This window comes from Trachypithecus francoisi, unplaced genomic scaffold (genome assembly GCF_009764315.1).
Source record: "Trachypithecus francoisi isolate TF-2019V2 unplaced genomic scaffold, Tfra_2.0 Lachesis_group4, whole genome shotgun sequence".
Taxonomy (NCBI): Eukaryota; Metazoa; Chordata; class Mammalia; order Primates; family Cercopithecidae; genus Trachypithecus; species Trachypithecus francoisi.
This window is the reverse complement of record NW_022681469.1, coordinates 70895240-70915535: the sequence shown is the minus strand read 5'-3', so window position 1 is coordinate 70915535 and position 20296 is coordinate 70895240. Positions and strand designations below refer to the sequence as shown.

Genomic DNA, 20296 nt, shown 5'->3' with positions numbered 1-20296 from the left:
AATATTTGAAGACTCAATATAACATTACATTAAACTGAGTAACTTTAAATCAGATACTAGAAGCTATGTCTAATGATACAACAAAATTTAAATCCATCTCAAAGAGGTTATCAGTAAGTCCAAGGCAGATATAAACTGATGTCCTTCTAATATCATTAGCTGAGCTAATATTTCACAATATAAAGAAATTCAGATCCTTCAAAACACTCCTATCTTACTGCAGACATTGTCTTATTTAGTCCTCAAACTACCATAAAGGTTTTACAGGGATATACATACAAACAAAAAATATATATATAAACTAAATATATATATAAACAAAAATTCTATTTCTATATAAACAAAAAGGGAATACTACTATAACTCCTTTATACTTGATTACACATAATACTTTTTAATTACCTCTAAAGCACCAGAAAAAGATAATGAAGACAATAGTCTCTGAGAGCCACAACACATTTTCCAGCTGGAGACATCCATCCTCCATGCTCTGAGACAGTTTCTTTAACAGCCTATGCTGACTATAAATCTATATAGCAAAAGACCATTTTTTAAAATTCATTCTTAAAAATGACAGATTCAATGACATACAACAAATCATACAGCATAGCTATACTATGCCAGCAAAAATTGATCGATTTGCTAAGAAAGTAAACTACTCTTGATTCAATAAAACTACTGGAGTCACTAAGAGCACTTCCAGCATATTCACAATGTGCAGAATATTTTAAGAGGTTAAAAAAATTGTACCAGTATACTCTCCATTTCTCTGTACTATTACTTGTAAAATAAGCTGCTTTGGGGACTGGTGCATCTAGAGGTTCTTGGAAGGAATATACGATAGACAACTTGACAAAATATACATTTATTTGGTGAGGGATAATTTTCATTACAGGCTATGAAAGAGACAGTATATTACCTACACTAATGAGTCATTAATATTACTATCAAACACACATAGAAATACTTTGGGTAAATTATTTTTAAAAACTTAAGTAACTAGCTTTAAAATATTTGAATATGCAACTCAGATTATTGTGTTAATTCAAGTTGCAATCATTTAATTTAAGCCAATCACACAATATTATCACAATATTATCACTGAGCTAGATTTAAGAACTGTTTCTGCTGGGTAGAGTAGCTAACATCTGTGATCCTAGCATTTGAGAGGCAGACATAGGAGGATTACTTGAGCCCAGGAATTTGTCACCAGCCTGGGCAACATACCAAGACCTCTTCTCTACGAAAAATGATTAAAAATTAGTCGGGCATGGTGGCATGTGCCTGTAGTCCCAACTACTTGGGGGGCTGAGGTGGGAGGATTGCTTGAGCCCGGGAGACTGAGGCTGAAGGGAGCCTTGTTTGTGCTACTGCACTTCAGCCTAGGCAACAGAGTGAGGCCCTGTCTCAAAATGAAAAAAAACAAACAAACAAAAACAAAAACAAAAACAAAACTGTTTCCAACTCTCTTTGCAACTCTTCCTGATATGATTCCTTTGTAGGTTACTGAATTTAGGTGGATAATTATTCTCTTGTTCTTATCTCAAATACAGAACTATGTGAGCACCTTCTTAAAGAACTTTTTATGTCATGATTTGCATCCCCAGCACCAAGCAAATAATAGCTAGTGCTGATGAATGAATGAACAAATGAACAATGAACCAATTATGATTTCTGAGTTTATATGGGGATTACCCTACATTCTGCTCTTGTGCAATCCCTCTTCATTGAACCCTGTATTTTTTTAAAAATGAAAAGGTTATACACCGAGGCTTCTCACAACATACCAGAATAACAAGTTACCCTTAACCTGAAGAGGCTAAAAAATGGCACATTTATTTATTTATTTATTTATTTATTTATTTATTTATATTATACTTTAAGTTCTAGAGCACATGTGCAAAACGTGCAGGTTTGTTACATATGTATACATGTGCCACGTTGGTGTGCTGCAACCATTAACTCATCATTTACATTAGGTGTATCTCCTAATGCTGTCCCTCCCCACTCCCCCCACCCCACGACAGGCCCCGGTGTGTGATGTCCCTCTTCCTGTGTGGAAGAGTTCTCATTGTTCAATTCCCACCTATGAGTGAGAACATGCAGTGTTTGGTTTTCTGTTCTTGCCATAGTTTGCCGAGAATGATGGTTTCCAGCTGCATCCATGTCCCTACAAAGGATATGAACTCATCCTTTTTTATGACTGCATAGTATTCCATAGTGTATATGTGCCATATTTTCTTAATCCAGTCTATCATTGATGGACATTTGGGTTGGTTTCAAGTCGTTGCTATTTTGAATAGTGCCACAATAAACATACGTGTGCATGGGTCTTTATAAAAGCATGATTTATAATCCTTTTAATACCTATAATCCTTTTAATATAATCCTTATAATACCCAGTAATGGGATGGCTGGGTCAAATGGTATTTCTAGTTCTAGATCCTTGAGGAATCGCCACACTGTCTTCCACAATGGTTGAACTAATTTACACTCCCACCAACAGTGTAGAAGTGTTCCTATTTCTCCACATCCTCTCCAGCACCTGTTGTTTCCTGATTTTTTTAATGATCGCCATTCTAACTGGTGTGAGATGGTATCTCATTGTGGTTTTGATTTGCATTTCTCTGATGATCAGTGATGATGAGCATTTTTTCACGTGTCTGCTGACTGCATAAATGTCTTCTTTTGAGAAGTGTCTGTTCATATCCTTTGCCCACTTTTTGATGGAGTTGTTTTTTCTTGTAAATTTCTTTGAGTTCTTTGTAGATTCTGGATATTAGCCCTTTGTCACATGAGTAGATTGCAAAAATTTTCTCCCATTCTGTAGGTTGCCTGTTCACTCTGATGGTAGTTTCTTTCGCTGTGCAGAAGCTCTTTAGTTTAATTAGGTCCCATTTGTCAATTTTGCCTTTTGTTGCCATTGCTTTTGGTGTTCTGGACATGAAGTCCTTGCCCATGCTTATGTTCTGAATGGTATTGCCTAGGTTTTCTTCTAGAGTTTTTATGGTTTTAGGTCTAACATTTAAGTCTCTAATCCATCTTGAATTAATTTTTGTATAAGGTGTAAGGAAGGGATCCAGTTTCAGCTTTCTACATATGGCTAGCCAATTTTCCCAGCACCATTTATAAATAGGGAATCCTTTCCCCATTTCTTGTTTCTCTCAGGTTTATCAAAGATCAGATGGTTGTACATGTGTGGCACTATTTCTAAGGACTCTGTTCTGTTCCATTGGTGTATATCTCTGTTTTGGTACCAGTACCATGCTGTTTTGGTTACTGTAGCCTTGTAGTATAATTTGAAGTCAGGTAGCGTGATGCCTCCAGCTTTGTTCTTTTGGCTTAGGATTGTCTTGGCAATGCGGGCTCTTTCTTGGTTCCATATGAACTTTCAAGTTGTTTTTTCCAATTCTGTGAAGAAAGTCATTGGTAGCTTAATGAGGATGGCATTGAATCTATAAATTACCTTGGGCAGTATGGTCATTTTCACGATATTGATTCTTCCTATCCATAAGCATGGAATGTTCTTCCATTGGTTTGTGTCCTCTTTTATTTCGTTGAGCAGTGGTTTGTAGTTCTCCTTGAAAAGGTCCTTCACATCCCTTGTAACTTGGATTCCTAGGTATTTTATTCTCTTTGAAGCAATTGTAAATGGGAGTCCACTCATGATTTGGCTGTCTGTTATTGGTGTATAAGAATGCTTGTGATTTTTTGCACATTGATTTTGTATCCTGAGACTTTGCTGAAGTTGCTTATCAGTTTAAGGAGATTTTGGGCTGAGACGATGGGGTTTTCTAAATATACAATCATGTCATCTGCAAACAGGGACAATTTGACTTCCTCTTTTCCTAACTGAATACCCGGTATTTCTTTCTCCTGCCTGATTGCCCTGGCCAGAACTTCCAAGAGTACATTGAATAGGAGTGGTGAGAGAGAGCATCCCTCTCTTGAAAAAAAATGGCACATTTGAAAGAGGAATTCATCTCACCTTTCAGTTCATTTCAATAAACACTGATGACATAAAATGAATAAGTACAGACATCATCTTCAGGGCATCCACAGTCTAGCGGGGCAGATGAACACAAACAAATCATAATACAAGTTGTAATTTTTTCCTCTGTTTCTTCACCACTAAAGCTTTCGGTCAGGTTTATTCCCTCATGTGCCAGCTGATGTGACTGGGAAGGGTCTCAGTGACCAAACACTTTGCCTTCACCCCAAGCATCAGCCAAGGGGGCCAGATAAAGCACTTCCACTCTCTCCCCGTTTGATGTTCCCTCTGCTTTGTCTTGGAGAACCCACCAACCGCCCATCCTCCAACGCTGTGGCTTCATTTGAAATTCTGAGTGTAAGCAGGCTTCCCTTAAAGCCCCTATGTTGTATGCTTCTAACACTACTGTTCCTCAACCAAGCCACTCCACTTGATTCTTACAATCAGCTAATAACCAAAGACCAGCTCTGCTCCTAATCATTCAAACTAAACAAATGTTTACACTCATCGCTGAGTCACAGTCTCTCTGGCCCAAATGTTGACTCTGCCAAAGAGGCAACTCAGTGGCCCAGCTCCTGCCAGTCACACAGCTGGCACCTTGGGCATCGTCCTAACCCATTCCCCTGACAGCCTAAAGAAACGACATGCCCTAGAGCAGGGCACTAAGGCGTCAATCACAGAGAACCTTACAATTGTAACACTTGCTCCCATTTCCCCCTCCCAGTAAACAAAGGGATAAGATTAATAAATGTCACTAACATGGAAAAAATCAAGTCATTTTAGGCACCAAAACATCAACTTCGGAGAAGAGAGGCTTAATTATAAATGCATCAGGCACAGCTGGTAGGCTTTCCTCCTATTCACAAGGAAAAAAAAAACAGCTTCCAGGAAAACATATTATGTATTCTTCTCCATCACCTCCAAAAGGCAAAGTGATTTGGAGTTTTCTTTTAGTGAATACACAAGAGGCCTCAGTAAAATCACTCTCAGGTTAGATTTTAAGAACATAACTGAAACCAAGATTTTACAGGTATCTCTCTATTTTCTTCTTATAAATAAGCAGATTAACAGCCTGCAACACAGTAAGAAAGTGAGAAAATTACTACAAGACTTTGGCAGCGTAACTTTAAGACACCTTTGTTCGGAAAAAGTAAAAACTAGTATGAAACTATTACAAGTAGCTCAAGTTTCACAGTAAGTTTTATAGGAACCAATAAATTTAGGAGGGAACTGGTAGGTAGGTGAATGTCAGAAAATTGTATTTCAGGATTTATCACTCTGATTGCTTAAACAAGACTACGAACCACAGAACTTACTAGCCTATACAGTACAATACTCTGTGAGTGGGTATTTTTCTAAGCATTTGTAATGTCAAGTCGATCTAGGGAAGTCTTTTCTTATTTGCTTCCAAAATAAACAGTGATGTATCAAATTTTGAAGAATATTCTAAAATATCTGCTAAGATTTCAAAATGGTCTATGTCAAAGTTAAATATAACAGACATGGCAAACTTGCATACATCATTACTTCCCTTCATTCTTCAAGCCATCAGAAACTCCAAATACATTTAAAAAAAAAAAAAAACTTGATATACAACTGAATAAACATGTAGAAAGTATGACAAAGCTAGTTTCTTTGGTTTTAGCTGTGACCCTGCTCTTTCTTCTCTGAAGAGCCCTGAAACATCTGGGACTGAGCCAGGTGCAGTGGCTCATGTCTGTAATTTCAGCATTTTGGGAGGCCAAGGCAGGAAGATCCCTTGAGTCCAGGAGTCCGAGATGAGCCTGGGCAACATAGTGAGACCCTATCTTTAACAAAAAATGAGCAAAACTAACCAAGTGTGGTGGTATCCACCTATAATCCCAGTTGCTCCCCAGGCTGAGGTGCGAGGATCACGTGAGCTCAAAAGATTGAGACCACAATGAGCCGAGATTACGCCACTGCACTCCAGCCTGGATGACAGAGTGAGACCCTGGCTCAAAAAAATAAAAAAAGCAAACAAACATCTAAGACTGGTCCTGGAGTTGCAGATGCCAACCATGACCCACCTCCTACCACCCTCTTCTCCCTCACTCCACCCAACCCCTCCCCTGCAACTTCCTCCTATAAGTGCACCAGGTTCTTTGCACTTGCTATTCCTTCTGCCAGGTACACAGTTCCCTTGACACCCTTACAGCTCCCTCACAGTCTTCGGTCATTTTCCAAAGTGGGTTTCTCAGGGAGGCCCCTCCTGACAACTCCAACAAGAATGTAAAGCCTCCCTCAACACCTCCTATCTCCTTTTCCTGCTTTAATGTGTTCTCCTTAGCAACTATTACTATCTAACATACTATTTAGACTAAACATTTTGCCTACTATCTCCACTAAAATGCAACCCCTATGACTATGAAAGCAGGGATTTGTGTCTGATTTGCTCATTACTGCATTTTCAAGGCTTAAGAGAGTTACGGGCATATAGTATGTACTCAATAAATATTTACTGAACAAATGAATGAATCTACACAATGACTATTCTTAGGATGGTCTCTCGACTGCCGTCTTCATGAACTGTAGTTTGCTAACTCCACCTTGAAGGCCCTTTGCCTAGTCAAACATTGTTAACGTACCTCCATCCCCTCCTCTCCTATAATAGTTTTCTTCTTTCCTGCCTTGACTGTTTTAGGTCTTATTAAAATAGACTTTTATAAGCAATCTGAAATAACTTGTAAAAGTAAGCAAAATGTAAATAAATCAATAAGCAGAGGTAAGATTTTAGTTGCCATTAAAGGTTTTCTCTCAGTTTTGCATGTTTTTGCAACCCTTGAATTATATTACTGTAAGATCATGGAAAGGAGGCCAATACTTAACTGACTTAGAAAACAGCCCATTTGTACATCTGTTTGCATATATACAGAAAAGAGAACAAATTATTACTATATCGATGCATTAAATTGTTTATATTTCTAAAGGAGATTCAAGAAGGTGGTGTTTTAAAGTTTTATAAAGCCTTACAGAGTTAGAGTTGGCTGGTTATTTAAAAGTTACAGAACACATTCTGTGCTATCAACTTTAAAATAGCCAAAGTTAACTGTTGATGATACTTCGCTAGCAATTACCAAATTTATATTTCAAGAAAAAAAGCTCTACATGATCTATGACAGCATTCATTTAGGGAAAAAAAAATCCTATATTCAGATCTTAAAAGCAAAACATTCAAACAAATGAAAATACTTTGAAAGCAGAATAAAGGCCAGACTATACCAGGTGTAAGAAAGTGTTATAATATGGCTACAACAAATAAAACAACACTTGTGGCACAAGAATAGCCATGCAGATAAATGAAAAATAATGCCTAGAGGAAGGAAAAAAAAATCCCTACTATATAGGAAAGGTTAAATGTATGGAAAAGAAAGGTGGAGTGGGCAAAAGTCCAGGCTCTCTTATCCTCAAAACCATTCCCATCCCTAAGCCATCTCAGCACTAATGAGATCCAGGTTGTTGATAACCCATGCAAATCAGCCCTCTGTCTCAACTATGGCCAACTACCACATAATAAGAAAAAAACTATTATCAATAAATGGGGCTACTGAAATTGATGATTTGGGGAAATAAAAACTATTTAGATCTTATTCTACACCATATGTCAAAATATTCCAGATGGACAGAGCTGAGCTCCACCTTCGGTTTGGGGTGTGATGCTCCCATCCAGGCAGGGAAGGAGAGGTGAGAAAAGTGCCTGTGTGGTGGCTAAGCCAGACTGGGTGTACTGGGGTGGTGTCCTGGCCTGTCCCAGGAGGTCTGGAGTGGCCAGTTTGCAGGGGGAGGCAAGTGTGTCACTGTGGTTTCCACTTGCCATTTTTTAAACTGCCTAGACCAAACTGTTTTGGAAAAAGATGCTTACACCAACCGTAATTGTGCATTTTATGTCTTTTTTTTAGCCCTCTGAGAAGGGAATCCTCCCCTAAAACATCTAAATCTAAAAGTCTAAGTTTGTTTTGTTTTTACATTTCCATTTCTAATATAATCATGGAAGCAAATTAAGCACTGAGGTTAGTCTACAGCTCATTTCTCTTCTCACAATGAACACATCTACATCTGTAGAAATTTATCTTTTAATACTCTTCTAGAGGAATTTGTGTTCCCACCTTCCCTAACTGATTGTCTTTAGCTATGGCTATCCTCTCCCAAGACTGATAAGATTTATTGAAGCTGAAACTTCTCATCTAAACTCTGACAATCCCATCAAGTGGTCCCCAGCCACCTCCACCAGCTAGAGGTTCAACAATACAGATTCTCCTTAATGATCCTACTCTAGCTGACTCCTATCCCAGTAATTAATACAGGGCTTTACTTCAAAGGCTACATTTTTTTTCTTGCTATAGATAACCATATTCTTAAAAATAGTGTTTTATCTCTGTAGAACCAGAGTCCAAGACAACTTAGTTAAGCTCCCAAATGTCAAATAGAGTTTCCATAATAATACATTCATCCCAATGCAATCAGCACAACTGAACACTCTACAAAAGCTGTAAGTGGTGTGTATATATGGAGTGATAAACAAGTTGTTAACTCAGCTTATTAGGTCCTTGATATCTATGAAAAGTAAGTTTTAACCTTGATACAAGTCAGTGGATGTGAGAATACTTAAAAATGCATCAGTCGCAGTACTCCATTACCTTAATGGTACAATCAGCAGTAACTATGAAAGCAAAGTAAGGATGTGTTACACAACAAATAAGGCATGAAATTATACTTTTGTGATTTATAAAACCATAGGTTTGTGATTATTCACTTACAAACTTTTGTCAGGGTAATGATGTGTATTGAAATATTTATCATATTGAAGTCAAAAGATTCCTAGAAAAAATATTGTTAACAAGCACCATCTATTTTGTGTCTGGGCAATAGACTTAACCAATTTTAAATTGCTTAATAGACTTAACCAATTTAAGCTGAGGTGGGAGGACTGCTTGAGCCCAGGGGGTTGAGGCTGCAGTGAGCCATGACTGTGCCACTGGGAGGGCTGTGATTGTGCCACTGCACTCCAGCCTGGGCAACAGAGGAAGAGAGGGAGGGAGTGAGAGAGGGAATGCAGCTTCCCATTCAGTTTTGAATGTAGCCACATCTGTGAAGTGATGCCTTTCCTGACCCTTCTAGGATGAAAGCAACACTCTCTCTTCTTTTCCGAATCTAACAGCACCTAATATTCGGAAAATATATTTTCTGAATATAACGGCACCTAACACATCGAAGTATATCCATATGTTTGTTTCCTCTACTACTGCTCTTCCCTGACCCTTAAGAAACACTGCCATAGAGCCCTACAGCTTGAAGGGAGAAGTCCTATCCCTCAGGCATGGAAAACTATTAACAATGTGAGAACGACTGTCTTGGACACTGTAGAGGAAACTAATTTAATAATTCCTTAGAATGGAACCAGTTGAAAAGTTCCAGCTCTACAAACTGAAGTGAAATCATTTTTTCTCCACTCCTTGCTAGTAAATATACTGTTCTATATTAAAAGAAAAAAAATCAACCAGCATTTAAATTATGGCAACCTAAAATGTATCCAGAATGTTAGAATAATTTCCCCACTGACCTAGTCCTCTGTAATAGTAAAACATATATACAAATGTTTATAGTTACATTAGTCATAATAGCCAGAAGGTAAAAACAACCCAAATGCCCATCAACTAGATAAATGTATTTTAAAAATATGACCCAGGCGAGGTGACTCAGGCCTGTAATCCCAGCGCTTTGGGAGGCTGAGGCAGGTGGATGACCCAGGAGTTCAAGGCCAACCTGGTGAACATAATGAGACCCCCATCTCTACAAAAATAAAAATAAAAAATTAGCCAGATATTGTGGTGCATACCTGTAGTCCAAGCTACTCAGGAGGCTGAGGAAGGAGGATCGCTTGAGCCCAGGAGTTTGAGGCTACAGTGAGCTACGATCACACCATGGCACTCCGGCGTGGGCAAGAAAGTGAGACCAAATTAAAAAAAAAAAAAAAAAAGTAGCAGCAGCAGCGCTGATGCATAGGCCATGAATGAACTTTGTAAATATTATGCTAAGTAAAAGAAGCCAGAGATGAAAATCACATATTATAATTGTATGACTCCATGTGTTTTTTAAAAAGGTCCAAACAGAAAAGCTGTTAGTAGTTGCTCACAGCTGGAAGGCAAGGAGGGCATGTAAGTGAGTGATAGCTAAAAGGTATAAGCATTCTTTCTGAAATGATGAAAATGTTCTACAACTGTGATAATGGTTGTACAACCCTGTGAATATCCTAAAAACTACTGAATTATATACTTGAAATGGGTGAATTAGATGGTATATGAATTATATAACAATAAAGGTATTACCGAAGAAAAAGAATACAGTATCTTCATATTCTATATTCTCCTCTCTTAGCTTTACTCAGATTTCACCTCTGTCCAGTCACCTTTCCATATTAGCTCCAGGTAACTCCAAAAGTTACTCTTCCTGCTTCACTCATTCCCCAAATAAACTACATTCACTACCGTGAAGATAATTGGCCAGAAACTCAATTCCTGAAGTTCTGGCAAATGGTTCCTGGACTCCAAATGGAGCAGAATAATTTGCAACTGGGCTTAAACACTGTTGTCTTTTTTAAGGCATCCTCAGTTTTAAACAGCAAATTTTAGTGGGCTTATACCATATTGATTTAGTTTCTGTTCTTACATATCATCTAGTAAATGTGCTGAAGGAACTGCTTACTTTTTATGCAGGTTTCATAACCACAACAGTCATAAAATTCATTAGAAACAATTCCATTGAGCATCAGGAGACAGAAAAAGAAATGCCTAGTGGTGATATACAAGCTAAAGTGGAGGGCATTACCCTTTCTCCCACAATGCCACCAAATGCCCCCTATTGAGCCACCCCAAGTAACATACAAGATAAAAATATATGAGCTTGCTATCAAAATGAAACATCAAGACAAGCCATCTCGACAGCCACACAGATTTCCCTTCTGTGCTGTCCTATATAAAGATTTTGAGTGCCACTGCAAAGAGCCAAACATTGGCTTTGCTTAGGGAAAAAAAAATTCTTTCTTCTCTTTCTTTTGTTTTCTTTTTTTCTTTCATTTGTTTACTTCTTAACATTTTCTCAATTGCTTCTGATAACCTTATTCAAGCTACAGTGAACCTATATAACCTTCTCATCGAGGTTACAGAGGGGAGATGGTGGCTCAGTAATGAACATCCAAAAAAAAAAAAGTCATCTCCTGAGAGTTAGGAAGAATCTATGGCTTCTAAAGATTACTTGATCTCAAATTCAGTATGGTGGAAATTGTGAATGCTGGAAATAGGTGTGCTGACAATCCGCAGGAGGATCACAACTTCTTACCTGACTGAACAGACACAGAGAGCACCATCTGGGTGGGAAACAGGAGCCATCTAGCCATTCCAGGAGAGCCTGGGTACCAAACTCACAATGGTGAAAGCATCCAGCTGGCAACCTGCTAAACAGAGAGCTCATCCACATAAAAGCCTCCCCTATTATTTTTTTTCCTCAGCAATTTTACTGTAAAGCCCACCAGTTTTTGTTCTTAAGAAAGTTAATGCTGGAATGAGTTAAGACTTTGGGAGACTACTAAGAAGGGATGATTGTATTTTGAGATGTGAGAAGGATATGAGATTTGCGGGGGGCTAGGGTAGAATGACATGATTCGGATATCCGTCCCACCGAAATCTCATGTTGAAATGTAAGACTCAATGTTGGAGGCTGGGCCTGTGGGAGGAGGTCTTTGGGTCATGGGGTGGATTCCTTATGTTTTGGTGCTGTCCTCATGACAGTGAGTTCTCATAGGATCTGGTTGTTTAAGAATGCAACACTTCTCATCACTCTCTCTTGTTCCTGCTCTTGCCATGTGACGTGTCTGCTCCCGCTCCCACTTTGCCTTCTGCCATTAGTAAAAGTTCCCTGAGGCCCCCCCACAAGCCAAGGAGATGCTAGCATCATGCTCATACAGCCTGCAAAATCGTGAGCCAGTTAAACCTCTTTTCTTTATAAATGACTCAGTCTCAGGTATTCCTTTATAGCAATGCAAGAATAGTCTAACACAAAGCCTCAAATAGGAGAAGATACGAAATTGTAGAAAGACTGCACCAAGGATAAAGAAACCAAGATTATAGTTCCAGTCCTATGTGACTTGGGGCATATTCTTTAGCCTATCTGGGCTAAAATACTTTCTCCATGAAATAAATTAATTGAACTAAATGATCCCAAGTCTATATAGAGTTAAGTTGACTTAAAGCATAATACCATACTGGAAACTCATTCTAAAATACACTGAATAAAATAAGGTTCTAAAAAACTTAATGCCACTTCCCAAATTATATAACCTGCTACACTTACTTCCTATAGCCTCTGCATAACTAGTAGAAAAGTGCCATGGTATGGTCATACCAGTGGTAGAGTGTAACAACACATCCAACTACTATAAAATAGTGAAAATAACTCCCACAGGCTACCGTGGAAAAATCAGTTTTGTTGTTTATGGAAAGACCAAGTAAATGCAAATTTATCTTTCAGCCCCAAATCAGAATTTATCTTTTTTGAGGACTTTTTCCAGTTTCGTAAACCCTCCTCAATAGCTACCCACTCCTTCCCCTGTGTTGTCAATCTATATCAATTCTTGCATTTGCCATTTTTCATTTATTCATGCCTGTCTCTCTCACTTTTAGGTTGTCAAGTCCACGAAAGCAGAAAGTATCTTCTTACATCTTGTGTCCTCAGTTCCAAGCACTAGATTTGTATAACAGTCACAACTATTTCAGCTGCAAATCTAAAAAGGAATGTACAGGCTTATGTATCTAAAAGGTCCAGAAATAGTCTAAGCTTCAGGCACAGCTAGATCCAGCCGTTTAATTGCTAGTTAAGAATCTGTCTCTCTCCATCTCTTGGCTCACGTTTCTTCACGTTGGTTTTATAAATAGACACCACTTTCTGGTGGTAAGGCAGCAATATTCCAGGCTACAGCAGTTTTCTTTCTCACTAATTATAGGTATCTCTCTCATGATCCTTTTTGGGTCTGTGTCCATCTCCGAAACAATCACTGTAGCTCTAGAGACACAATCCTCATCAGCCAAATCATTGCAATTTGCCCACTCCTTGAGCAAGGTCAGTCTGTAGACTAAACTGTGGGTAGGGAGTTTCACAAACAGCAAACCAAGTCCCATTTCCAGAAAAATAGAGGGGGCACAGAAGGCAGAAACAGCAGATGTCCATTACAACTTGGTTGTTTGCTTAATTGAATGTAATTATGTTTGTAATAGAGACTTTGTCCTTTCATAGACTCTGACTGCACTACTACCTACTACGCAAACAGATTCTAATAAATTATGCCATGATTAGTTAAGAATGGAGGAGGAGGAGTTGGGATGGCAGATGAGGTACACAAGTGGATGCAGGCAAAGAGAAAACAGCAATCTTTCTAGATCATCCTGAAAACTGAAGCTAAAATTCTACTTTTAAGTGTGTGAGGCCAGGCAGTGGCTCATGCCTGTGATCCTAGGTATGGGAGGCCTTGTAGGCCAAGGGGGGGGATCATTTGAGTCCAATGTGGGCAACACAGTGAGACCCTGTCTCTAATAACAATTGTAAAAAAAAAAAAAAAAAAAATTAGCCAGGCCCAGTGGCATGCACCTGTGGTCCCAGCTACTCAGGAGGCTGAGGCATGAAGACTGCTTGGGCCCAGAAGACCAAGGCTGCAGTGAGCCATGATCACACCATTGCACTCCAGCCTGGGCAACAGAGCAAGGCCCCAAATGAAGAAAAAAAAAAAAAGAATATGAGTCCTTCCTTACACCACAGAAAAAAATTAACTCAACATAAAGACCTAAATGTAAGACCTAAAACTACAAAACTCTCAGAAGAAAATAAAGAGATAAATCTATCTGATCTCAGATTAGACAACAATTTAGACACCAAAAATACAAACAAAAGAAAAAACAGACAAATTGGACATAATCAATATTTAACACTTTTGTGCTTCAAAGTATAACATTAAGAAAATGAAAAGACAACCCAAAGAGAAATATTTGCAACTCATTTATCTGATATGGGACTAACAACCAGAATCTATAAAGAACTTTCACAACTCAATAGTAAAAAGACAAGTAACCTACTTAAAAACTAGGCAAGGATTTGAATAGACACTTCTCCAGAGAAGACATGCAAATAGCTAATACCCCAATGAAACAGTGCTTAACATCACTAGTCAGTAGGGAAATGCAAATAAAAATCACAAAGACATGTCACTTCACATCCACTAAGATAGCCAAAATCAGACAGAACAGGTATTGGTAAGGGTATGGAGAAACTGGAAACCTTGTAAGTTGCTGGTAGAAATGTAACATGTTGCAATCCTTTGGAAAATGATCCTGCAGTTTCTCAAAAAGTTATACTTATAGTTACTATATGACCCAGCAAATCCACTAAGAAAAATGAAAGCGTACATCAACATGAAAACTTGTATGTGAATTTCCTAAGAATATTATTAATAATAGCCAAAAAGTGGAAAAAATCCAGATGTCCATCAACTAATGGATGGATAAACAAAATGTGACCTATCCTTACCATGGAATATAAAGCTATAAAAAGAAATTATAGAATATAAAGCTATAAAAAGAAAGTACTGGCCGTGTGCAGTGGCTCACGCCTGTAATCCCAGCACTTTGGGAGGCTGAGGCGGATCACAAGGTCAGGAGATCAAGACCATCCTGCATAACACGGTGAAACCTCATCTCTATTAAAAATACAAAAAATTAACCAGGTGTGGTGGCGGGCGCCTGTAGTCCCAGCTACTCAGGAGGCAGAAGAACAGTGTGAATCTAGGAGGTGGAGCTTGCAGTGAGCTGAGATCGCGCCACTGCACTCCAGCCTGGGTGACAGTGAGACTCCATCTCAAAAAAAACAAAAAAAGGACTGATATATGCTACAACATGGATGAACTTTGAAAACAGTAAGCTAAATGAAAGAGGCCAGTAAAGAAAAACCACCTAGTGTCCAGACGAGGCAAAATCCAAATGCAGAAATTATATTAGTGGAGGGAGAAAAAAATGGGGAGTGACTGCTAATGAGTACAGGTACCTTTTAGAATAATAAAAATGTTCTGGAATTAGTGGTGATGGCTGCATAACTTTGTGAATACACTAAAAGCTCAATTGTACATTAAAAGAATAAATTTCACAGTATATTATTTCTATCTCAATTTTTTAACCTGAATATGGGCTCGGTATTAGCCAAGGAATTGCTATAATTTGGTAGCTGCAAAAATACTATTGAGGTAATACCAGGCAATGTCCCCTTTTATAAAGATGTACAATGATGACTAGAAGAGTGAAATGACATGATTTCTTGGATATGCTTTAAAACAGTTCAGCATTACATGTACCCCCAAAATATGTACAACTATTATGTGCAACTATCATACATCAATCAATAAGTAAATAAATAAATAAATAAATAAATAAAACAAAGTGGTTCAACAAGAAAAAGTCAGATGATAAAGAAAGAATATGGCAAAAATTTGCTAAGTGTTGAATCTGGGTAATAGGCATATGTAGATTCATTGTCCTCTTCTCTCTACATTTGCATGTGGTTGAAAATTTTCAAATAAAAAATTATTGAAAGAGATTGCGATAAAAAAAAAATGTGCATTTCTTGTGTTTGGACTATGTGGCAATCAGGCCAGCAATGGCTTTAATGACTCTCCACTGAAAATGAAGTAAACATTGAAATACCAAAACGATGTATGGAATCCATTCAAAGAGGAACAAAACCTGTCTGGTGTTTCCATTACTTCCAGGACATTCCTTCCTAAGATACCTCTTCTTAACCAAAACTACGTTTTTAGGCAACATTTTCCCAAACTATGTTCTGTGAAACAACAGACATTTCTCAAGATATTAACAGATATCTTCAAACCAAAGTGTGCCACAGTCAAATAAATTTCAGAAGCACTGCATCAAAGTTAAAGTATTTGCTACACAATTCTCAAAGATGTTAATATGCCCACATGTCCAACAAGTCATCCAAAACGGGCTACGGTATGTCTCATTTGGGAAACCGGTGTGAATCCACCTATTTCTAGAGCATACCTACTTGTGAAGTACTTCATGGAGAGCCGCAGGGTCACAACCCTGGCAGACAATCAGAATCACTTCCACAGCCTGATATAAATAAAAATTTTTTCTATTTCTTAAGATTAACCCCGATCCAGAGTTTATGAAATACTGTCTTAGAGATAAAGTTTTTGCTTAAGAAAAGATATCTGAGCTGGGCCTGGAAACAAAACAAGAAGTTAACCAAGCAACGTTGTATTCCAGGCAACAGGAATAGCAAGTACAGGCATGCAGACACAAGGTCCCATTAAGCACTTGGAAACCAAGAGTAACCACCTATCATGGACAATGAAAGTACATCACAGGACGAGGGCTAGCAGAAGATGAGGCTACAGGAGAAGGCAGGGACCAGGCAGGGAACTCTGCTGGGCTACTGAGTTGGATGTGAGAGCAGTGGAAAAGGCCACTGAAGGACTAAACAGAGTGCTATGGTCACACCTTCAGTTCCTTTTGGTGTCCCAAAATAGATGTACATCCATCCTGAAACATGATGATTTTATTGGGATAAGTCCTGTGTCTATATCAGAACTGATTTTCTAAATGAAGCAACTTCCCAGTCTACATTTGTAATTACTCAAACTTCAGCCAAGGTATAGTTCACTTATGCAATACTAACACTCCTCTAACTATTGCTACTATGGGCTGCAAATGCAGAAATTTTTAAATGTGTAATTCTCCTGTATTACACACACTAGAAAATTCCTTTCCAAAATCATCTTTTTCCCTGATACCTGAATTTCTAGAAAGGACAGAAGGCTTCAAGGATCTGCTACCATCTGAAAGAAAAGAACCTCCCCATCGTCATTTCTCCTATTGCACTTTCAATTAATAACCCGGACTGCAACTGAGGTTAAAAATTGTACCCTCACAGCCTTACTGGGGATTTGCTTTTTAATTGGTTTGTTTGCTATCCATTGCATGTTTTTTTCCTGCTTTCTACTAAACTCCTCAAAGGCAAAAACCAACTGTGTATCATTCACCACTATATTCACAGACCCCAGCACAGCACCTGCCATAGAGGGCAAAGTAACTAAAGAATGAATGAGTGCTTTTTATTTTTTATATTTTTATTATTTATTTATTTATTTATGAATGAATGAATGAGACAGAGTCTCACTCTGTCACCGGGCTGGAGTGCAGTGACGTGATCTCGACTCACTGCAACCTCCGCCTCCCGGGTTCAAGCAATTCTCCTGCCTCAGTCTCCCAAGTAGGTGGGATTACAGGCACCCGCCACTATGCCCAGCTAAATTTTTTTTATTATTTTTAGTAGAGGCGGAGTTTCACCATGTTGGCCAAGCTGGTCTCGAACTCCTGACCCAGTGATTCACTCGCCTCAGCCTCCCAAAGTGCTGTGATTACAGGTGTGAGCCACCTCGCCTGGCCAAATGAGTGCTTTTTAAATACTATCAGTAAAAATATGATTTTTAAGCAACACTCAGAAAAAAAAAATCAATTTGTAAAGTTTTTAAGGAAAATGTAAAATATGTGAGAAGTGTAAAATTTAGTTACAGAAAATGTATTAGAAAATAATTACTTCCAGATTTATAGCGTAAATAATTTTCACTGGAAACTCAGTATTTTTTGCAAAGCAATTTCTATTTTGCAAAGTAAAATTTTAAGGTACTATTAAAATGCAAGCATTATCAAGGAGCTCTTGAACCATTAAAAGGAAGAAAAATTTGTTTTTGTTTTACTAAAAGCAAAGGTGACTGAAGGTTGCAGTGAATTTTGAGAGAGACACTAAACAGACGACTATGACCAAATTATTTAAGCAGAAAATTTGCTAATAACAATTCAGTGCGTGGGAATATTTCTAGTTTCTCACACTAGAAAAATGGAGACAAGAAAACAATGATTTCTCCTTAGAACTCAAAGGCATAAACTACTAACAAAACGGTATTGACATTAAAAACTGATGGAGGGGAAGAACTGGAGAATGAAGGTTGTGAACACACTGGCAGGAGCCCCACTCTCCCTGCTCACTGTGATAAGACTCATCCATTAACATCAGCAGTTCCTTATTAAGTACCTACGACACCCTCCATATGAAAGACAGGGTGATCCAAGATAAATATATCTTAACGTTTTCCCAAGCACTCTATTTCTGAGAGAGAGTGTGAACATGTAATAAACAATTTTAAATAGTTCAAAGCAACATACAGGAAGTGAAGTGATGTGCAATTGTTTATAGGGAGAGAGATTTCCCAAAGTTGGTAAGAAAGAAGGGGATGGCCCACATGGAGGTAACAGAATGTGTGTGTGTGTGTGTGTGTGTGTGTGTGTGTGTGTTTCCATCCTAGTTCCAATCACCCCAAAGTATCTGTACACATTCCACTCAATGCAAAGGGAACAACAACAAAAAAAAGTACTTGTGTGCTATGGCTAGGTTTCACATCCATTTCCCCTAGCCTTCACAGTAATGTACATGCTCACGTCTCCACTTTACAGATGAGTAAACTGAACAGGGGCATGAGGTGATCAGGTTGCATAGCTAGAAAGTGGAAGGTTGCATAGCTAGAAAGTGGAAGAGCCCAGATCCAAACCCATGTTTATCTGGTACCAAAGTCTCTGCTCTTTTCATACTTCAGCTCCTCTTGAGAAAAAGCAATACAAGCAAGATGATAACTGTTTAAACCTTTCTACAAATATTTCCTCTCGTATAAATGGGCTACAAAAAATTAAAAGGCAACTTCCAGTTCATAATCCTAACAGCTCATGGTGCATAGCACCTACCCTGTGCCAAACACTGTTACAAGTACTTTACAAGTGTGAGCTCATAGCATCCTTGCATTTCTATGAGGAAGTAAATGTGATTTTACAAAGGAGGAAAGTGAAGCACAGAGAGGTTAACTAACTGCCCATGGTTATTCCTCTTATTACAGGAATATAAGCATTATTTTATAAGCATTATTCCACTACCATGACAATGAAGTATTCAAATGAAAATCACCCCAAAAGCAACCGATTATTTAGATGCCCCCAGTGGTTCTCTGGTTTTGCCAAGGGCACTTTCTTCAGGGGAGAAAATCAAGAGAGCAAAGCAGGACTTGTATTTCACTGGCACAGCATAACCTGGGTGCTGGTTCACTTCTTATCAACCACGGGCTCTGTGACTTCCCACAAGTTACTTAGCTTCTCAGGGCCTCAGACTCTGTCACCTGTAAAATAAGGAGCTCATGATAAATGATACCAGAATTTCTTTCAGCTCCAAATGTCTGTGGTTTAAACTGACGGACTTGCTGTATACCAATTTTCCTAAGTTGCAAACATGTGAAAATGTTCCTCAAAGTATCGACAAAGTTGTTTAAAACAAAGCACACAAATGCTTTTTCCAAAGTGAAGTGACCTCATGGAGAGACGTGCCAATTTTTCTTACTCCTTTGTTGAAATATAATTGTTTTTATTTACTGGAAGGACTCTGAAACTCCTGCCAGACACAGCTCTAGCATGCAGCATATTTAATCCTTTGGTAATGCAGGGAGTTCTTTGACTACCACTTTAGGCAGCTGTTACAGTTGCTCTAGACCCTTGCTGTATGGGTAGGGCACTGTATGAGTTGGGCCAGCCTTGCTGTATGAGATAGAGCAACCTCTTGCATACAAGCATCAATACATTTATAACTTCCTAGACCTTCAAGTGACAACAGAAGAATCAGTCCTAGCAACAGTGGCTGTAATAACACAAGCAAGGCTTAAAAGTGAAGAATGCTTAGTGAGGTCCCAGCACACAAGGATTAGAAATGCTTTAAACTAGTCACCAGATGACTTACAGTGACAAGGCATGTCATAATAATCTTGGTGATAACAGTGAGAATTTGGGTTAATGCCACCAGACACAGAAGGCATGTGGTTAAACATCGGGTTATCTAAATATGTAGACCTAAAGACCCTACCCAGTCAACTGCCCAATTTCATCACTAAGACTAGCACATATTCCAAAGAACTTGTAACAACAGGTTCTATGAACATAACTAACAAACCATTCGGCACAAGGACCTCCATGTGTGGCTGTGTAGATTATGTACTCAAAATTCCAGAGGGTGCAATTTATGTAAGCTGTCTATGAACAGTGTCCCTTGGAGTTGTATACTTCAGTGGCCCTGCTCAACACACTTCTAAAATAGAAATGAAGCTAGTAAAAAGAGCAGCAATAGATATTTTGCAAAAGA

The 20296-nt window shown here is 38.5% G+C and overlaps 1 protein-coding gene across 3 annotated transcripts in view; it reads right to left on the bottom strand.

Annotated features, from left to right (window-relative positions):
* The window catches only part of CDK14 (cyclin dependent kinase 14), a 604612-nt gene that overhangs the window by 523926 nt on the left and 60390 nt on the right, over window positions 1-20296 (bottom strand). The window lies entirely within an intron of this gene.